Source organism: Ostrinia furnacalis, unplaced genomic scaffold (assembly GCF_004193835.3).
Source record: "Ostrinia furnacalis isolate ACB-3 unplaced genomic scaffold, ASM419383v2 OfSCF1067, whole genome shotgun sequence".
NCBI classification, from domain to species: Eukaryota; Metazoa; Arthropoda; class Insecta; order Lepidoptera; family Crambidae; genus Ostrinia; species Ostrinia furnacalis.
The window spans coordinates 40,984-55,922 of record NW_021131306.1 but is presented as its reverse complement, the minus strand read 5'-3'; the positions used below and the strand labels follow the sequence as shown (position 1 = coordinate 55,922).

General features: G+C 36.0%; 1 protein-coding gene across 1 annotated transcript in view; it reads right to left on the bottom strand.

Annotated features, from left to right (window-relative positions):
- Positions 1-14,939, bottom strand: part of LOC114351027 (5-hydroxytryptamine receptor 2C-like) — a 28,900-nt gene that overhangs the window by 9,044 nt on the left and 4,917 nt on the right. The window lies entirely within an intron of this gene.

Genomic DNA, 14,939 nt, shown 5'->3' with positions numbered 1-14,939 from the left:
TAACCATGTGTAAATAGACCAGCCTTTCCCAAAGTGGGTGATAACGCCCCTTTGTAGGCGCTGCGAGCCTAAAGGGGAGCGGTAAGAGACCCAGAAAAAAAATCGGGACGTTGTGTAGAGGCTTGGGAGGCGATTTGTAATTTCATCTACTAGGAAAACTCTTAGACACCGACTAAGCACTTGAACCTCGACCAGGCCTGTTCATCTCCGCAAGTTTACATCGAAAACAAAACACGCACGATGGCCCAGCTACAGGATACTATTCGACAAGGCCTCACATACGAGCGAACATTGACTCACGCACGCGTATTATTGTGTATGATGGAAGAAAATAAAGAAACTGGTGTACTAAATACTGTGCAGTATTTAACTGCCTAAATAATAATAAAAACACAGAATGTACTTTTTTAAGTTGTCTCAAAACACTGAGAGGTAAATAAGTAGTTAATATTATTCATGATAATTCATGCTAAATCATGTATTTCCTCCGCCATTTCCGCAGTTTGGCACCTCACGTCACATCATTTTACCGAAGTCAGCCCTATAGCTTCGGCGCAGTGCCGATCACTGACGTTTGTCAACAAAATGGTGCTTGACTCTTGAGACAGGCTAAATTACACCATATTGTTAATGACATTGAGCATACATTTTTTTAAATACCTTCGCGAAGTAAAACTTCTGTACGTAGTACTTATTATTATTCTGTGCCTCGACTACAAAATGGGGGTGCTAAAAATACTTATTCTCAAAGTGGACAGTAGACAAAATAAGTTTGGGAACTCCTGAAATAGATCAGTATCGTAAGTAGGTTCATTTAGGTCCGGTTTCCATCAAAGCAGAGAAGAGATGAGAGGAGATTTGAAAAACTTCATTCCGCTTTGGTGCAAACTAAGCCTTAGTCTCTAGGTACTGCTGGAAGACTTCTCTCTGTAAGTTATAGTTATTTTCTTGAAATAAAAACGTAGGTAGAGTTCAGTTTAGAGTATTTACGTCAATAATCGTAATCCAATAAAATAAAAAGCAGTTCTACACTTTTAAGATTCAGTTAAGTAATGGGTAGAACTTTCATAGCCTTATTTCAGGACGTCGACATGGTTCTTATCATAATTAAATCATGATCGATAGCAATCTAGAATCATGTTAAATTACTTAACAAGATTACGTAAAAATCAAATCTTTCAGAAGCATTTTTATCTTCCTTTTTCCACCTTAACCTGGGGCATTTTTACAAACGCAAATTTAAATTCATAAATATTTATAACAACATAAAAATGATGAATTTACTTCATTATAATATCAAATTAATGCAAGCAGACGCGGCCGTATCAAAATGTACTGAATTCATTTCCCATTTGAATTTATAAGCCAATATAACAATGTAGGCTGCATTTTGTATTTGATTTTAATTTTGATTATAAAGAAAACGAGTCAGCCCTGAAATTGCCCTGACAATACAGACAAAAAGGAAAGGAAAGACAAGTGTTCTTTTATGTGTTTCCTTTCTTTTAAACAGCGTTGTACCTTTTTATAAAAATAGCAAGTTTCAAAGTGTTTCAAATAATATATTTCAAGCACTAATATGGTTTTTCTTAGTGCTAGCGACTGCTGTGTAGCTGCACTGAGCTTCTGAAAAGCGACTCAATTGCAGCGTTTGGCGTTTTGGAATTCACATTCTTCTTCATCGAGGTTTTCAAAAAAGCGGCTTGATTGTCGATACTAAAAGGAGAATGTCTACTGTGACCCTTATATTCTTAAGAATATCCTTCATGTAAAAACAAACTGGTGTAGACAATAAATAAGTGTAATATCGACCTTGTGACCGCACTTGTCCCACACAACATGTTTCACTTGACCTGCCCTTGAGTGTATATACTACGGTACTCAACACTGCGGCGTCCTATAATAATAGTACATTGTAACTGTAGGTGTGATTTTGGCAAAAAAATATAAGCTTCAAGGGCTTGGATCGATGGACTAGGTACTACTAGCTATTGCCCGCGATTTCGTTCGCGTAAAAGTCGAAAATGTTAGGTAAGGATTTTTATGCTAAATAATAGGATGGGCCAAAAAAATTCTGGAATTTTCGAAAACGGTTCGAGGTAATTTTTTCTTACAAAAAATACGCTATTGTCCCGTGAAGAGCTCCATAATAACTAAAGCCCGTATTCACAAACGATACTTGCAGTGAAGCAGCAAATCGAACGCACAGCGTTAAATAGAGCTTTGTGATTGGCTCGTATGTCGTCACCCTGTGCGTCCACGCGCACTGACCTCATAGTAATGTTTGTGAAATACGGGCGTAAAGCTTCATGAAATTATGCACAGTTTCACAGGTTCAAGAACCACTTTCGAGAAATCAAGCGTTGTTATTCGCGAAAATTTTTGGCCCATCCTATAAGTCATAGGTATAGGGTACAAGTCAAAATTGCTCACTTACTTAAGACTATAATGCATAGTTCGTACAAATGAATTAGTGCTTCTAAGTGCGACAAGGTCCCCGATAGCCTATTAGGCACTTATCTGTTAGATACACTACATTTTTCAGTTTCAGGTCTCGGATTGAGATCTGCCAATATCACGCGTAATCACCAAAATATAGTCTGAAATAGTTGGCATAGCATAAAATCAAACTACGGAGCTCTAAAAAGGGCCCTTACTTTTCCATATTACAGAATTACTCATTTGTTCTAATACGACTCGTGAGACATAAATTCTAGTGAAATACGACTTTCTCAGGGAATAACTAGCTAGTTTTATTACTTTCTCTCACCGTGTCCAGTAATATATTCCGTGACTATGAGTGGTCTCTTAGATATATTGCCTTCGCAATTTACCAGAGCTTACTACAGCGTTATCCGTATTTCTTTTATTTCTGAGGATTACCGTTCATCTATATTAATATGGTGGAATTTTGTGTAAAGATGCGGAATAATTTAGGATGTTTTAATGAAAGCTGAGTATTTATTAGTAAAATACCATATATTGTATTGTTAGAGAAGGCGAAGTCAACTCAGAAAATTGTTTAGTTAGTAACTAGCTTTTGCCTGCGGTTTCACCCCCATGAAATTTAGTTTGTCACATATCGTGTTAAATTATAACCTATATTATGTTATTCTGGGTCATAAACAACAATACTGTAAAGTTTCATCAAAATTCGTTCAGTAGTTTTTGTGTGAAAGAGTAACAAATATGTTGACATCCAGACATCCATAAAAACTTTCGCATTTATAATATTAGTAGGATATACTTTATCTTACTTGATTTTAGCAGCAAATAGCGATGATTGTTTTCTTGCCGCGCGATCCTTTTAACAATAAGCCATGAATATAAAAAGAAACTATAAAAGGAATTTAAATTATTTACTATTTTTTAGCTATTACGACAATGCTAACATTATGTTATCTCTAAAAACTACACAACTTAAATAGCAAAAGATACCTACAGACTAATACAAAAACAAAACACTATCGTTCTTCAATGTCAAAGATTTTTTAATCGTTTCAAATAAGTCGAGTCATTCTTGTCACTGGCCGCAATAAAAATGTCCCCAAATAATTTTTTTTTTTGTTTCAAATATAATTAAAATTGATAGAGCAGAAAAACGACGCAATCACTGGACAATTTTTTGTTAAAATATTGAATGAAATATCTTGGGAACGATTTAAAATAATAGTCAGATCTAAAAGTTGATTTGTTAAACGCTACAAGTTAATTAAAGCGTTTGATGAAAAAGTTGGACGCTTTCATATTCATTTCGAATATTTACTGTGCAAATACTGAATCCATTTTTTGTTTTAGTGGTCCATGGGTATATTGAGATGAAAATAACTATGCAGCAAAGGTTGTAGCAATTATCTGTAGCTGCAACTTGTAACTTTAACCGTAACTATAACTTTAACCGGTGTTCTTGTTTGGATTATGACAGACTTTTGCCTTAGAGTAAGATAGTGCAATGTTTATAAATTCTAACACCAGAATATTAATTACGAAACATTAAAATTTAATATTGCCTTAGGTGTTTCAAGTTTCAAGATAACTTTTAGATAAGTTTGGCATCTTCAATTTAAATATAAATAATTCTTCAAATCCTAATAAGCCACGTCTTATAAAAAAAGTCGAAAATAACCTTTTCAGCTTCTATAATAAAAGTGGAAAAAAACTCCTCTCGACCGCTGCTGGCCGAATATAATTACTTACTTTCCCCTCGTAAATCCGTCTCAAATCTGAAAAGTTACTGACAGCGGATGCCAATAAGCAAAACAACCCAATAGACTAAGAGCCAGTGAACGCCAGACCTACGTCATTTTATAAAAGCTGAAAGTTTGTCAGCGTATGCTCCCAATATAGGAAATTACGTTGGTGAATTATGAAGTTAGGGTCAATATTTGGACAATAATTAGAAGTATTTTCCCTAACAGCCAGACAGTTTTGACAGTTCCAACTCCTTGCCAGACACTTTTTTAGGGTAGCTCCCAAAGCCACGATGAGCCAAACTTCATAATTCATCAACATTATATCCTATATTGGGAGCATACGCTGACAAACTTTCAGCTTTTATAAAATGTTGTAGGTCTGGCGTTCACTAGCTCTTAGTCTAACACATTCGCGCCTCCAGTAAACAAAGCCCTACATCTCTCATTACGGCTGTTGGCCCGAACGAGCAAATACGACGTAGTATAATCCTGAAAAGGGCCAAGTAGTTTATTGACTGGGAAGGTGGGCAACACAATATTGGCTAACGTCAAGAAGCTTTTTGTGAGGGTAAGAATACGAACTAAAGATTTTAGTGGCAACAACAGATCAACAGTGAAGTCAGAATATTCCTAATCTAAATATATAATAACTCAAAGGTGACTGACTGACTGACTGACTGACTGATATAGTGATCTATCAACGCACAGCCCAAACCACTGGACGGATCGGGCTGAAAGGCATGCAAGTAGATGTTATAACGCAGGAATCCGCTAAGAAAGGATTTTACGAAACTCTACCCCTAAGAGGGTAAAACGGGATCCAAGCGTACGAAGTCGCGGGCGGCCGCCAGTTATGCTCTAATTACGAGGTGATATAGGTACAAAGTTTGTACTACAAACTGACAAAAAAACAAAACACAATCGTTGTTCTGTCAAAGCTTTTTTTATATAAATCGTTTCAAAATAAGCTGTCATTCTTGCCACTGGCCGCAATAAAAATATCTCCACAGCGAATACGAAGTAATAAGATCCTGAAAAGGGCCAAGTAGTTTATTCACTGGGAAGGTTGGCAACACAATATTGGATAACGTCAAGATGGCGGGAAGCTTTTTCTAAAGGTGAATACGAACTAAAGCTTACGCACTGAATTTTGGAAGCGACAAGAGACCAGCGATGTCGTAATATACTGCTAATCATAACCCCATGCGAGTGATTGAGCGATAAAGGAAATAAATTGACAAAAAACAAAACACCGTCGTTGTTCTATGTCAAAGATGTTTTTAATTATTTTAAAATGTGTCAAGACATTCTTGTCACTGGCCACTTGTCACTTAAATTGGGACTCCATGAACAAGACGTTCAAAATAAGAATCAAACAGCGGCGCATGATTGAGAAAGCTGACCCTGTGTAACGGGATAAAGCGAGGCAGTAGAAGAAGAATATTCTTGTCACTGACCGCAATAAAATGTCCCTAAGCCTTCGATCTCGGATCGTATGTCTCTCAGCGAGCTGAATCTAAAACTTACGCTCATATTCACAAACGATGCTTAAATGAAGCAGTAAATCGAACGCACAGTGCTGAATAGAGCTTTATGATTGATCCATGTGTCCCCCTGTGCGTCCACGCGCACTGTGAGACCTCATAGTAATGTTTGTGAATACGGGCCTTTAACTTGAACCTTAATGAGTTAACGATTTAAATTTTATTAATCACATATATTAATAATTATCTTATCGTCATTATTGACGTCAAAAAGTGTTATTGATGGCAAAAAAATAAAATACACCTTCATAGAATATTAACACAAGCGCTGTGGATGATACAAACATTCGTAACTTTATCGAAATTTAACTGACAGGCACTTCAGGCCATTTCAGTGTGTATATCGGTTCGGCATTGGTGTTTAGTGAACGGGATTCTGTCAAAACACTTCACTAGAGATACTTTGAGTCTAGACTACAAGTAAATATATCTAGACGATATATTACTCTGACATGTGGAACGTAAGAGACATCTGTGGATAAATTACCACATTAGTGAATGAGTAAGAGCATACTTTCTGTGTTTATTTTCCAGAAAAAAGGCTCTACACTTGTCTTTATAGTTTGATGAAGGTCATAAAGCGAGAATATTATTTTATAGTGTTTTTAATGACGCATTTGCAATATTTAAAAATAATTAGACACGTATTTTTTATTTGTTATTCAAACTAGTAATTACGAAGTTGATGCGTTGAAGTTCCACGTAACGTCACAAAGTGCTCCACTTTTAAGCACTCCTTGACGTCACGGGCCTCTACTTATGAACTTTGGCCCGCTTTATCGCTTTTCTCTTTCATTATTTTGAAAAAGTGAAAATACGTCGTATTTCTTTTATGCATAACAAGGCAGTTATTTGATAAGTTAACTGACGGACTAATTCAATTCAAATTCTTACCTTTTTACCCAGGAAACATCACTATTGTTTTTGAAAAAGCATAATACTACAGCTATCCTTTTCACTTGCGTTTAGTATCTTAATTTCCCTTTGTGCAAAAAATTCTGGACACAAAAGCATCTCAGTTGTAACAAACTTCGCTATCATTTGAAAAGTTAACGTCCCTTTTCCTCAAACTAACTTTTTCTTCAACGCGCAACGTTTGTTTCCTTACCTAATATTCTTAAGTCAATTTATTAGTCTATTAGGAGTTTCCTCCAAATTCTTAAAACCTTTGCACCTTTGACTAATTACTGTTGAGTTGTTTTAATTAGTTGGCGTAACGCTGTAGTTTAACGTACGCACATCAAGTTACATAAGGTATTTATGTAACTTGATGTGCGATTTGAAATAAGTATGTATAAAAATATGTATATGCTACAAGAATGTAGAATCGATGTGCCGTTAACTGTAGAGTACAATCCGTGACGCCGTATTGATTAACGCAAAGCATAAGCATAGTTTTTTGCCATTTTATTTAAAAAGAGCGTCGTCTATAACAAACAATTAGATTATAATTATAAAAGTTCGTAATTATTAGTACTGACGGGATTGCTACCATGTAGCTTAATTTTGAGTTTCCGATATTTCGGCACTGTTGCAAGCGCCATGGTCACGGAGTAACATTCCCGTCAGTAATTAATTATGTTAGTGACCATTAAAGTTTAAGACAATATTATATTATAAAAGTTCGTGTACGCAGAATACTAAAATTAATTTTTAAAGACATTATTTTTGAGGCCTAAAATAACACCAAGCGTAAATCCGCTACTCACGGGGTAGTACAAATTACAGGACATGGTTGTGAGTGATTTAGGTACCTACACTCTGGGACATTTCACCTCTTTAATTATAACTTGAGACGGAGACCTAAAAAGTGTTATTTAGGTACAAATATTAAATAGTTTCACAGAGCAAAAATAGAATAGGCTCTTTCTACTCTACCCGTGGATGTCGTAAATGTCAAAGATACGAACGCCAGGTTTCACCAATCCATACACCCGTCTATGGCGGTACCCCAGCGTAGGGAATGTAGGCTAAATCCTACATTTGCCTCTGATCGTTCGTTCGTTCGTTCATTTCAGCCAAATGACGTCCACTGCTAGACAAAGGCCTCCCCCAAGGTTTTCCAAGTTCCCAAGGTGCCTCTGTTAATTTAGTGGAAACTCACGCTCAATTTTTTTGTTTTTCTGCCTTTAATAAGTATAAAAATATGAAATACTTGATTAGAAGATGAACAAGTTCAAGCTAAAAATCTCAATCCAGAAACCGGCAAGCGAGTTGATGATGATGACTTATTTTACTATACTTCTACCTAGAAGATAATAGAGATAAATTTTGAGTGTTACCTACAAGAAACTAGGGATGTTATGGATATCTAGTTTCGGTTATGGATACGGTTACGGATATAGAATTGATATTACAAGGTTACGGATATTTTTTTATTTCGGATATCCGAAAGTTTCGGTGACGGTTACGGATATCTGTGCTTTATAATGCAATTTGCAATAGTTGTCCAACACGGTTCATTCATGGCCGCACACTTTAATCGAATAAAAAGTAAAAAAAATAAAAATTGCTACTAGATGGCATTATAAAGGTAAATCAGGCTGTTATGCCTTTACATATAATGCTGTACAAAAACAATTTAAACTGCCTACATCCGAAACTATCCGAAACTTTTGAATCGGTTACGGTTACGGTTTCGGATATTTTTTTTATTTCGGATATCCGAAAGTTTCCGTTACGGTTACGGATATCCATAATATCCCTGCAAGAAGCCATTAAGTGTTCCAAGTAAACACAATAACACTAGCGAAGAGTGCTTCAACTTAGAACTTTAGTAACAACTACATAAGTTCGGGATTAAATAAAAGTTAGGGGAATAACAGACTGCAGATGAAAATGTTTGTTCTGAACAGGTTTCAAGCGATATTGAGAAAATAAGATTTAAGTATACTTTACTCGTAACTTTGCGTGCTTTTGTGTTCAAGTAACTTGGTGTACAATCATATCCACCCATAAGGTGAACTGACGACCTCATAAAGGTAGCAGGAAGGCGCTGACTGGATGCAGGCCGCTATCAACCGGGCGATGTGGAAATCATTGGGGGAGGCCTATGTTCAGCAGTGGACGTCCTGCGGCTGAAATGATGAGCTTGGTGTAACTTGACATTCAAACATTAATTTGTATCTTAAGTAATTTTCGCAATACACTAATATTAAAAAGAGGAAAGATTTCATTGTTTGCATTGAATAGGCTCCGAAACTACTGAACCGGTTTGAAAAGTTCTCTCACCAATAGTATCCTACATTATTTCTAATGAGCATAGGCGGTACGAAGTTCTCTGAGTCAGTTAGTTTTAGATAATCATCAACATCATCATCACCATCATCATCATCATCATCATCATCATCATCATCATCATCATCATCATCATCATCATTTCAGCCACAGGACGTCCACAGTCACTGCTGAACATAGGCCTCCCCCAATGACTTCCACGTCGCACGGTTGATGAATGAAAAGGAAATCATTGGTAATTTAATTCAACATTTAATCTCATAACTAATAGAATCTTGCAAAAGTATTCCTTGATGTTGTGTATTTGTATGTGTACACGCAGTGCCGTATTATCCATAAGGCACTTTAGGCCAGTGCCTAGGGGCCCACTATGACCAGGGGCCCAGCACTCCCGATTAAAAAATGAAAAAAAAAAAATCATGTAAAGATGATGTATCAGAAAAGGTCAATTTTTAAGAAGTTTTAAACGATTTTGTATCCAAAAAAAATTAGAATGTACATTTTTAATATTTAATGTTTAAGTTTTTTTTTTATAAAAATATGCAAGATTTTCCTATTCTTTCATTTTTAAATGACACTGTAGATTGTGGCGAAAGTCTTTTCACTTGAAGGAAGGCGTATACCTTTGCGATAATGATGGTACCTTCATTCAACATCTACTTACATTACGAAACAATGTTGACAGTAAACATTTCCAAATTGCGTTGTTGTGGTATGAAANCGATAATGATGGTACCTTCATTCAACATCTACTTACATTACGAAACAATGTTGACAGTAAACATTTCCAAATTGCGTTGTTGTGGTATGAAAAGGGGGGGGGGGGGGGGAAACGGGGTGTGCCTAAGGGCCCCGAGATGGTTAATCCGGCCCTGTGTACACGTACTAAGTATAATATAAAATGTAAAGAAAATTGTAACTCAACCGTACTTAGCAACGTTTACCATAACCTTGAATGCATAATTTATGTGTTTCTGATTACATACCTTTTTATTTTCTTTAATATGAATAAATGTATGTCGTTAGGTCGTAATTACGTGACATTTATGCATAATAGATGTAACAATCATAATAAATGTTTAAATTAAAAAAGTACCTTATTGTGGTTCAGACTGGTCTGGTCTGAGGGTTCCGTGTCTCTATAATCCAAATTATTTCGTCAAAAACCACAGCGTAAGTTTTCAGATGTAATTTTTCAAAATGTTTCTCCCATGGGAATTAAAGGGGGTCGAAAGTTTAACGTGAGTTTTAAAATATGAATTTGATATTCCGAACCGTAACTTTATCTATAACTGATGTTTTTGTATGGTATTTGACAGACTTTTGACGTGTGTTATAGTTAAAGTAAGATGGAGCAACCCAGCCTTAGTACGAGTAGAACAACGAACACGAAAAAAAAACACATTCGAAAATCAAATTATCTATAAAAATGAATTGATGTTCGTTAGTCTGATTATAACTCGAGAACGGCTGGGCCGATTGAGCTGATTTTGGTTTTAAAATGTCTCCAGGGTAGGTCTAAACGGTGAGTAAATACGCGCGCGATATTGTTTTTCTGTGACAGACAAAATTCCACGCGGGCGAAGCCGCGGGCGGAAAGCTAGTTACAAATAAAAACATTGGTTAAAAACAAAAGAACCTGCAAATAAAAAAATGCAGATCGAAATTCCACACGCTAAAATGAGTCCAATGTTGCTCAAAAGGATGAGTTGAATAGCTCGCGAATACTTAACATAACGTTGACGTAAAGTATGCTCGTTAACGTCATGCCACTGAGTAAGCATTTTACTGGTTGGGTACGGCATTCCGTCATTTTGAGAATGAGCAGCAATGAAGAATATGCATGTTTTGTTTTTATTTTTCATTTTTCTTTAACCCTGCATCAGATTATTCAGAGATTATTTGTTTTAAAAATATCTAAACATACCAAAGATACAGATATGAAATAATGTGACGTCACTTTACACGATAGTGCAACATGCACCGTTCCCCGTAGTAGTAAGTTTGGGCACGTGTCATTGAGACGTCACGCACGATCAGCTAATCCCAAAGTTTTAAACGCTTCTACCTTTCAAAGCTAGTTTAACACATTGTTTAGTTTTATACTTAGTCAAATATTTTAAAATCTATCTTCTTGCACGTTAAATCAAAATCGTATGGTAACAAGTAGATACCTACCCTGTGGGAATGTCCATAATATGATTTTGCATTACAATTTTCTGTACGTGCCAAATCGGATACTAGCACACATAATAATAATATGTGCCACATTTGACCCAACGTTTTGTCGCGTGCCTAGTTTTTGCGCCAAACTTGTACACAATACAACAGGCTGTGGCATGTTGACAGGTCCGAAGCACAAAAAGTCCTTTTGAAACTGCCATTTTTCCGTTCTGCTACAATGTCAGCAACCGACGGCTGCTTCTGATAAGTTCCTTGTAAATGTAACTGAATGATATGGTAAAGGTCACTTATAATATTTTTAACTCGATACACACAACATTCTTTGATTCTTTGTTCGATTTGCTGCTTCACTTAAGCAATTATCGTTTGTGAATACGCGCGTTACGCGTTACTGTCAAAACATCGTGACTTTTTACTCTAAATTGCCTGCATTACAGACACCCCTTAGCCTACAGACTTTATGCGCAATTTTTTGTCAGCCGATAGTTTGATCGGGTTGTTAATCTGTACGAACCACAAATCACAGAAACTAAAACTAAACAATTTACATTACTTGCGTAGTACTAAACATTATTCGAACGTTGAGTACTGATATCGCAGTGGATAATGAGCACATATTTTGAATACTTTGTGTGTGTGAATTTCTAATGCGACACTGAGTTTCGAACTCAGCGCATTACTTGGCATCTCTCTATATCTCTATGGTACGAACATTGTATGGAATAAGGCTGAAGCATAAAGTCCATAGAGTATGTTAGTAATATTTTAAGCCGTCCTAAACATAAACTAAGTTATAATCGTGAGCTACAAACTCATAATTCAAATGGGTTACGTGTACTCTAAGTCCATAAAACAATTAACTGTCATTTCCTAGACCATCCCTCTATTTTCCGCTTCGTTTACAACTCGTGTATTTCCCATAGATTGCCTCCAAGCAAGATAACGTTTTAACGTCATTTTGAACTCTGAAACACAATCAAAATTCTAACGAACTTTACAACTTTCCGTTCAAGGTATGGGTAACTTAATTTGCTGTAACTTGGACTGTGAGTACAGTCGATTACTTGACGATACTTAATGACGCAAATCGACTTTCAAAGTGTCGATAGTTTGAATCTATTACAACATCAGCTTATGCCATCGGTTTTATCCACGTAGATTTTAGTGTGTCATAGATTTACTCCACAAATAAATGAATTAAATATTAAAGTCTTAAAAAAATACTTAGTAACTTCTTGAAAACTTTTACTGCCAAACGTTAGCCGTTTGTCATGTCAAAATCAGTCCAGGCGTTTCCGAAATTAATCGGAACAAGGAAACAGATAAAAACTAGCTCTATTAAAATTAGACAGATACGAGTATGTTTTATTTTACTTTGGTGTAGATTTTTAAAATCCTTTCTTAGCGGATGCCTACGTCATAGCATCTACCTGCATGCCAAATTTCAGCCCGATCCGTCCAGTAGTTTGGGCTGTGCGTTGATATATCACTATATCACTATGTCAGTCAGTCAGTTAGTCACCTTCGAGTTATATTTATTTAGATTTGAAATAATAATGCCCACAGCTGTTTTCAAGAATAAATCAATGACCAGGTACAAAGCTAAACACTTAGGCATCTTATCTCGTTGTAATACAGGTTATTTTGCAGTAACATTTATTCTGATGTGCTGTCAACCTATCTATCTGATTGTATGCACCGAACGTTATCAAAGAGCACCCATCAAACTAATATCACAACTACAGATTCTCGCTCGATATGGAAGTAATTGGATGCCTATCTAAATAATCTTTTCAATAAAACACGTCAGCAAATTGATTCACGATTTGAAAACAATTCCGGAGCGCCCGAAACCTTTCAAATAAATTAAACCGTTGGCGGTATCGATTATACGTTGAGCGCTTTGTATCGATGCTTTATCGATTGACCGACACCACTATCGTAATTTTAGAGAATCGAGGTTAGAGCCAAAGCACACGATGCGTTGCGGCGTTGCGACACCGGAGCGTGTCGTTGCGACGTCAGGCGACAGATCAAGATGGGAGACCAAGGCGGGAGACCGAGACGGGAGACTGCGACCGTTAGAAAGAACTTAGGTTTCTGTCTCCTGTCTGTCTCGCTCGCGAACTGACGCTTATATCGCTACCTAAAGTCAAGTAACGGTCGCGGTCTCTCGTCTCGATCTTTTGTCTCGGTCTTTTCTGTCGGTCTTTTGTCTCGGTCGCTTGTCTCTGTCGCAGCACAAACCGCCACCTTTACATTAAGATATTAAGAGATATAGAAAATATATCTGTGGTGCGGCGCTGCGCCGTGACGGCGAAATCTTTGCGGTGCGGCGCCTCAACTATGTTACTATAGGTGTACCAGAATCTCATGGCAAATGGGGAAAATAAACTTTGTTGAGTGCAATACTGGGGAAATTGGATTAAACGATCTTGATACTGTTAAATTTTTTATTTATGACTTTAATATTAATGAACATGAAGTACAAATGCCTACCTATATTTTAGGTATGTGTATGAAGAATGTTGTTATACATCGGGTTTTTAACATAGAAACATGTCTTGAAAAATAAGTAAACCGTACTATATTACTGTAAATAATTTTAGTATGTATCATTCTTAAATTTAACTTATCACTTCATTCAGAACTAGAAAACGATTCTTAAGAACTCCACTTGCATTTGTTGTTCTTCAATAGATGATCAAGTTAAAGAGGTATTTATACAGGGTGGAATTTTTTAATGGCACCTGGAGGGAAAGTAGTCTTAATACTGTAGATAGAAAATTTTACTGAAAAAAACATTCCTTTATTTTTGAAAAAAAAAGAGAACTGCATTCAAAGATTTTCGAATTTTTTTCGAAAATTCACTACTATACCTACCATACAATTTTCTGTAATATTATTAAAATAATTTAAGATTTCATGGTTTTCTTTTCATTTGATTTATCAAGTTTGTTAGAGAGATTTCATCCTTATACTTAACCCTAGCGATCGATGTAATAAAAATACAGGATATAATTTTTAACAGATTTTAGTTGGTTAGATTCCCTGGTGTGGCAAGCAAATTTTTGGAAATTTTTGAATGCTGTTCTATTTCTTTTCAAAAATAAAGGAATGTTTTCTTTGAGAAAAAATTTCTATCTACAATATTAAGAGTACTTTCTCTCCAGGTGGCATTGTGGTGGTGACTCACAAAATTCCACCCTGTATAATATAAATTGCTCTTTCAGCATTTCAATTACTCAAACTTGCTTGATGATATCTTTTTCAATTTTCTTTACATGGTCATAACGTTTTCACTATTCCTCTGAACCAATGTATGAAATACACCTGAAAACCCCGAAAAAGCAGCTATTAGGTAAGAATAATATAAAAATAAACATAACCCTCCTTCTGACGCAGTTAGGTAATAAGGTAATAAACTAAATGTATCAAAACATTTCACTCCAACTTACTGTCAACTCAACGACGAGCTTTAAAATCAAAGATTGACTTTGAATTATGCCTTATTTTACAATACACATTGAAAACAATATGATTTGCTTGAGCTTTTTCGAATTTTTCACAAAAATAACAAATAGGCATGAAGAGATTACAAAATTTCTGCAGCGGCTGACAGATCTCTTGATTTACTTTGACAGGTGACAATAAAGCCATAGACAATGGCCATATGAAAAACACACTTTTCCAATATTTTTGTTTGCCATGAGATTCTGGCACACCTATATTACTTATTCTATGCCGCAACGCATCGTGTGCTTTGGCTCTTAGGCGTACC